A 7,841-nucleotide genomic window follows, 5' to 3' on the forward strand; every position below is an offset into this window, starting at 1 on the left:
TGCTTGGTTTTCCTATCTCTGAAATATGGCTAATAAAGCTACCTTGTATTCTTATATAAAGCAACACTTGGTGCGTAAGTACTCAAAAGGTGTTCACTGAATTACAGTTCTGTTTTATCATTAGGATGAGGAACCAATTAGGAGGGTATTACAGTCCAGGCCAAATGTGAAAATCTGAACTGGAGTCTGGGCCGGAGAAATGGAAAAGGATTCTGGGACCTTTGGAGCAGAGTGGACAGCATTTGGCAATTAATCATATGTGGGGAGGAGAAGTCAAAACTACTGAAAAAGGTCCTGCTTGAATGAAATGTAATGAATTACCTGAAACAGAAACAGGAGAAATGGACTTGAGGGAGAAGGAACAGAATAAAATTCTTAGAAGCTTTCAATGTGTTAAATTTTTTTAATTAAAATTTTAAAAATTTAGCTTCATTGAGGTATATAAAACTAAGATATTTAAAGTGTGCATTGCGATGATTTGATATATGTATATATTGTGGAAGAATACTTCCCATCTAGTTAACTAACACATCAATCACCTCACATATTTTTTATTTTCGTTCTGTGAATAAGAACATTTAAGTTTTGTGCTCTGCTAATTTCAATTATACAATAGAATATAGTGTTATCAACAATAGCCACCATTTCACCATGTTTTACATTAGATCCTCAGACCTTATTCAACTTTAAAGTTTTTGTACCCCTTTATGAACCTCTCCCCACTTCCCATCCCGCCCCTCCCCCAGGCCCTGTCAACCACTCTTTCTGTTTCTATGTGTTTGACTTTTTTTTTTTTTTTTTCCAGATTCCACATATAAGTGATACTTTGCAGTATTTGTCTTTCTCTGTCTGGCTTATTTCACTTAGCACAATACTCTCAAGGTCCAACCATGTTGCAAATGGCAGGGTTTCCTTCTTTCTCATGGCTGAAAAATATTCCACTGTATGTATATACTACACCTTCTTTATCCCTTCATCCATTGATGGACACTTAGGTTCCATACCTTGGCTATTGTGAATAATGCAGCAGTGAACATGGGAGTGCAGATATCTGTTCAATATCCTGTTTGCCTTTCCTTTGGATATATACCTAGAAGTGGGATTGCTGAATCATATGGTAGTTCTTTTTATAATTTTTTGAGGAACCTCCATACTGGTTTCCATAGTGGCTGCAACAATTTACATTCCCACCAACAGTGTGCAGGGCTCCCTTTTCTCTACATCCTTACCAACACTTGATATCCTTTGTCTTTTTGATGATTACCATTCTAACAGTATTGGGGTATCTCATTGTGGTTTTGATTTGTATTTCCCTGATGATTAGTGATGTTAAGCACTTTTTCATGTACCTGTTGGCCATTGTATATCTTGTTTGGAAAGATATTCAGTTCCTCTGCCCATTTTTAAATCATATTGTTTGATTTTTGCTATTGAGTTGAATTCTTTATAGTTTTAAAATATTAACCCCTTATCAAATATAAGATTTGCAAATATTTTCTCCCTTTCTGTAGGTTGCCTTTTCATTTTGTTGATGGTTTCTTTTGCTGTGCAGAAGCTTTTTAGTTTGATGTAGTCCTACTTGCTTATTTTTGTTTTTGTTGCCTTTGTTTTTACAGTCAAATCTAAAAAATCATTGCCAAGACTGGTGTCAAGGGGCTTACCTTTGTTCCCTTCTAGGAGGTTTATGGTTTCAGGTCTTAAGTTCAAGTCTTTAATCAATTTTTAGTTGATTTTTATGTGTGGTGTAAGACAGTGGTCCAGTTTTATTCTTTTGCATGTGGCTGTCCAGTTTTCCCAACCATCCTTTTCCCACTGTGTATTCTTGGTTCCTTTGTCATAAATTAATTGACCATATGTGCATGAGTTTGTTTCTGTGCTCTATATTCTGTTCCATTGATCTATTGTCTGTTTTTATGCCAAACCACAGTGTTTTGATTACTATAGCTTTGAAACGTAGTTTGAAATAAGGAAGAGTGATGCCTACAGCTTTTTTTTTTCAAAATTGCTATGGCTATTCAGGGTCTTTTGTGGTTCCATACAATTTTCTTCTGATGTCTGATCTTATTTATTAATTACTCTTAGAACACTGCATTTTTGACTGGACTCAAGACTTAGAGGTCAAAACTCTCAGAGACATCAGCCTCCATCTCTTGGCAATCTGTTCCTGGCGTTTTGCTTTGGCTTCCTTCATTCTCTTGGCCAAAGGCATAGCATATTCTGCAGCCTCTTCCTTATTTTCCTTAGTACACTGTTTCTTCAGAGCAGTACACCAGTGTGTGTGTTGCACAACATGTGGAGTAACAAGACACTGAATCTTGGGTGCTTTGGTCCCAGGTTTCTCACCTTCTTTGTTTAAGGGCTTTCTCTCAACATATGGGCAAACGCTCTCCTCTTTAGAGAGACTGAAAAGTTTCTGGATTCCACCAACTCTTTTGGGCCCCAGGTGACAAGATACAGTAGTATTAATGAGTCCAGGAATATCTTTCTCCCCATTTTTTTATGATGACCAAATTGAGAACACTCAGATTGACAACTGCAGTGCAACCCTGTACAGATCTGTGCTTTCTTTCTCCAGTCCTCCTTGATCTGTAATAGGAATGCCTCTTACTTGGTAGCAGGCCGACATGGCCATGGGTCAATGTATGATGGGGTTACATCCTGATAAATCCATCGTAAATTGAAAATATTGTAATTTGAAAATGCATTTAAAACACCTAACCTGCTAAAAATCATAACTTAGCCTAGCCTACCTTAAATGTAGGCTCACAACACTTACATTAGCCTACAGTTGGGCAAAATCATCTAACACAAAGCCTATGTTATAATAAAGTGTTGAATATCTCATGTAATTTATGGAATACTGAAAGTAAAAAACAGAATGATTGTATGGGTACAGAACGGTTTTAAGTGTATCAGTTGTTTACCCTTGTGATCATGTGGCTGATAAGAGAGTATCGTACCATATATTGGTAGCCCAGGAAAAGATCAAAATTTGAAGTACGGTTTCTACTGAATGCACACCACTTTTGCACCATCATAAAATCGAAAAATCATTAGGTTGAACCATTGTGAGTCAGGGACCATCTGTATTTACATTTACTAGTGAGATTTATGCTTTCATATGTTTTCCTGTTACTAAATAATGTCCTTTCATTTCAGCATGAAGAAGTCCCTTTAACATTCCTCGTAAGTCTGGTCTGGTAGTGATGAACTCCTTCAGCTTTTGCTTGTCTGAAAAACTCCATCCTTCTTCCACTCTGAAGAACAACTTTGCCAGGTAGAGTATTCTTGGTTTCTTTCAGCACTTGTAATATATTGTGTCACTCCTCTCTGGCCTGCAAAAGTCCTGCAGAATATCTGCTGGTAGTCTTATGGGGTTCTCTTGTACGTAACAAGTTGTTTTTCTCTTGCTGCTTTTAAGATTCTCTCCTTGTTTTGACAGTTTAATTATAATGTGTCTCAGCGTGGGGCTCTTTTTTTTTTTTGGCCCTGCCGTGCGTCTTGTGGGTTCTTAGTTCCCTGACCAGGGATTGAACCTGTGCCCCATGCAGTGGAAGCACAGAATCTTAACCACTGGACTGCCAGGGAATTTCCTGGGGCTTTTTTTGTTTTTCTAAAAATTTTTATTGGAGTATAGTTGATTTACAATGTTGTGTTAGTTTCCAGTGTACAGCAAAGTTTGTGGGTCTCTTTGAATTCATTTTATTTGGAACCCTTTGGGATTCCTGCTTAGGAAAGATTTTACCCTTTATTTCTTTGAATAAGCTTTCTGACCCTTTTTTCTCTCTTCTCCTTCTGGAACCTCTATAATGCAAGTATCAAGTCTGCTTGATGATATCCCATAGGTCCCTTAAGCTGTCTTCATTCTTTTTCATTCCTTTTTTTTTTTTGTCCTCTGGATGCATTCCACTGCTGTCTTTTTGAGTTTGCTGATCCTTTCTTCCCCATGATCTGGTCTGCCACTGAACCCCTCTATTACATTTTTCAGTTCAGTATTCTTCAGCTCTGTGATTTCCGATTGATTCTTTCTTATATTTTCTATGTTTTGGCTGAAATTCTCACGTTATTCATGCATTACTCTCCTGACCATGATGAGCATCTTTATGACCATTATTTGGAACTTATTTATCTCCATTTCATTAAGGTCTGTTTTTGGAGTTTCATCTTATTCTTTTGTTTGCAACATATTCCTCTGTTTCTTCATTTTCCTTGACTCTCTGTGTTGGCTTCTGTGCATTAGATAAAATAGCCACCTCTCCCAGTCTTTTTTTTTGGGGGGGGTCTTCATTACATGCAGGCTTTCTCTAGTTGTGGTGAGCAGGGGCTACTCTTCATTGCAGTGCACGGGCTTCTCACTGCAGTGGCTTCTCTTGTTGTGGAGCATGGGCTCTAGGCGCACAGGCTTCAGTAGTTGCAGCATGTGGGCTTCAGTAGTTGTGGCGTGTGGGCTCTAGGGCACATGGGCTTGCTTCAGTAGTTGTGGCACATGGGCCCTAGAGCGTGTGGGCTTCAGTAGTTGCAGCGCATGGGCTCAGTAGTTGTGGCACGCAGGCTCTAGGGCATGGGCTCAGTAGTTGCGACACACAGGCTCAGTAGTTGTGGCACGTGGGCCCTAGAGCACGTGGGCTCTAGGGTGCGCAGGCTCAGTAGTTGCAGCACACGGGCTCAGTAGTTGTGGCTCGCAGGCTCTAGAGCGCAGGCTCAGTAGTTGTGGCGCACGGGCTTACTTGCTCTGCAGCATGTGGGATCTTCCCAGACCAGGGATTGAACCCGTGTCCCCTGCACTGGCAGGCGGATTCTTAACCACTGTGCCACCAGGGAAGTCCCCAGTCTTGACAGAGTGGTCTCGTGTAGGAGATGAACCTAGGAATCAGCCCATCAAGCTCTTGGTTATCTCTCAAACTCTGTGACTGTCTGAACTGTCTTCTTTGTTCTTAGTGGCTCCTGGGAGTTGAGGTTCTGCTAAGACCTCTCTGTGTTCCAAAGGGAACATTCTCAGTCGGTACCTAGATGCAGGCTGATTGGAAACTGGACCCTCAGGCAACAGCTTTTCAAGTATACAAATAGACCCTTCCAGGGAAAGACTAGAAGATGGGTGTTTCTGTCTGCTCCCTCTGTGCTGAGCAATAGGGGGATGGAACTGTTCCTTTGTACAGTCCTGTGGGATCCACAAACACAAGGCTTGCTGGCCATCAGAGGCAAGTAATCAAGAGGTGCACACCCTGGGTAACAGCCACAAAAGTCAGGGCACCAGGGATGTGTTGAAGCTCCTTCCAGGAAGACACCAACAACTTCGAGTGGGCAAGAGGGAGAACGCAGAGACAGAACCACCAGCCTCCCTGGTCCCCAGGGAAGATCACAGTCATCCTCTAGATGTGTGCTAAATTAGAAGCCTGACTCTCAGGCCGCAGCTTTTAAGATAAGCAAATGGGCATCTTTCAGGAAAAGGCTGGGAGATGGGCATTTCTGTTTGCTGCCCTTGTGCTGAGCCCTGTGGGGAGAGCCACTGTGAGTCCTTGCAAGCCCATTTAGAACTGTTTCTTTCTTTGCTATAGTCTTGTGGGTCTTGTGGACGCAAGCCCTGTTGGCTTTCAAAGCTAGGTGTTTTTTGGGGGGCGGTCCATCCTTCAGGTGGAAGACTTGAAAGTTGGGGCACTGGACGTTGGGCCCAAACCCTTCACTCAGGCAGAAGCTGGGGGTTGTGTGTTCCCTCCTGATGGTGTCTCACTGTGCCAAGGGTGAGATTTATGGTGACAGTATGTCTCAGTCTTTCTTATCCATTTCAACATGGGCATTTTCTCGTTCACCCAACACGTAAGAGTTGCTCAGCTAGTTTCTGAACTTCTCTCTGAGGGAACTGTTCCGTGTGTAGCTGTAAATTTGGTGTCTGTGGAGTTCAGGAGCCTCCTATGTCACCGTCCTGGTCCAGAACTCTCAAAAATGTTTTAATCTGGTAATCCCAGATGTCAAAATATTCTAAAACCTATCTAGATGTATACATACCCAAAGCTTTTTATGCTCAGAGATTACAGTCATATCCAGCACTCTCTAATGATCCTAGGAATCAGTGCGTATCCAGCTTTCATTATAAATTAGCTTTAACAATCCTGAAATAGTTTGGATTAAATTAAAAATCAAAGGTTCTAGTAAGCTTAGTGTTTCCAAACTTTGGAACCAGGTATTGAATTCCATGACACTGTTTCTAAACTCCAAGGCCAAGCTAAAAGCGGATTAAGAACTGGAATTTTTACAAGAATGGCTTTTTCTAAATTTGGAAACTTCCTGGTTATTAAACTGCCTTTTTATGTCTTCTGCTTTATTAAGGCAATTTATAATTATACAATAAATTTCTAATAGATTTTAAGTGATTAGCTTTGGGGAGTGTTCAACATCTAATATAAGGGCACAATCAGTTTTACTGAGTACATTAAAATTGCATTTATTGAACATGTTTAAATTTTTTTCATGGACATAATTTTTATACCAAATGTCAATAAAAGCCAAACCATACATTAACATATTTAATATTACAAAGAGATGAAAATTCAGGAGGGTATGCCTAAAAGTCAAATTTTAGGAATTAGAAATACTTTGAGGGGCACTGTAAATTATGAGCCAAGCTCAAAAGAGATATGCACGTCTCTCTGTGACTGTGCTGTCTTTCTCAACAACAGGAAACCAGTGCTGGCATCCACTACCATGGGCGCCCCGACCTGAGCAGAGGGCCACGTCCTCCACCATATTATGCCTCTTGCTGTGACCTTGGGTGAATGGTTGAGATGGAGTCAAGAAAGGCATCATGATTCTCCGTTTGTAGTCTGACTCTCTCTCTATGGTGACATTTTAACACTGGAGTAAAGGGGGGACTCGGTGCCCTTAACTTTTAGGATTGACAACGTAATCAGAAAGAAGTAAGGGGCTTATAGATAAGGATAATTCATTTTTCATCTGAATTTTATTTACAGCTTGCTTTCAGTAGTCTGCTAACACCTGTATTCTGTTTATTTCCTTCCTGGATAGATCATTTAAAGAGACTTTTCCCAGGAGGGGAAAGGTAATAGGAAGCTTCATTTGAAATTTTTTCCAGAAAGGATATTTAAACAAGGCTGATTGAACTAGGAGAACCATTTTACTGATGGTCTGAGTTTAAAATTATTTCAAATGTATATGTTTTCATACTTTGTGTTCTTAGAGTTTTTCAGGTGATGATTATTTTAAAAACATTATTGACTTAAATCTTACAGGACTGATGAAGTGAATCTGTATACATCATATCCATTTCATAAACAGAATGAACATAAATGGTAAGTGACTTTCCTGAAAAGCTATAGTCATTCAGAAGTACACTGGATCTCTCTCCCAGACCTTATTTTTAAAGCACAGCTATAATGGCTATATTGAGATTTTACGAAGTGGGGTTTCATCTCATTACTCTAAGTTAATGAACAGATATTCCAGCCATGGTACATCTGCCATAGTTCATGGAAAACAGAAAAAGAAAACGAACCAAGCCTATCTACACCCCTCTCCCCACGTGATCCCATTAGCTAGAGTTTATTGTTGATAGCTAACTAGCACACTCTATAGCTACATAACAAAACAAGTAGTTAAGTCACTTGTTAGGTTTTTGCATAATTAAACAATTAGATGTTGTTAAGGTTCACTGATGCCCCCAGTTTACCCTTCAGATGCTGTACTCCTTTTAGCTTTGACTACCCCATTTACAAATGTCCATCATTTTCAAAATGGTAGACATAAGCTTAACATGACCCAGCAGTTCCACTCCTAGTATATACCCAAGAGAATGGAAAACGTGTCCACACAAAAATTTGTACATGAAT

At 40.1% G+C, this 7,841-nt stretch overlaps 1 pseudogene across 1 annotated transcript; it reads right to left on the minus strand.

Moving 5' to 3' along the window:
• Positions 1–2,061: 2,061 nt before the first annotated feature.
• Positions 2,062–2,645, minus strand: LOC308625906 (small ribosomal subunit protein eS6-like; annotated as a pseudogene). Its single transcript has one exon. The product of its transcript is annotated as a small ribosomal subunit protein eS6-like (transcript).
• Positions 2,646–7,841: the final 5,196 nt, after the last annotated feature.

The sequence above is a fragment of the Mesoplodon bidens genome (genome assembly GCF_964165515.1).
Source record: "Mesoplodon bidens genome assembly, chromosome: 12".
Lineage (NCBI taxonomy): Eukaryota > Metazoa > Chordata > Mammalia > Artiodactyla > Ziphiidae > Mesoplodon > Mesoplodon bidens.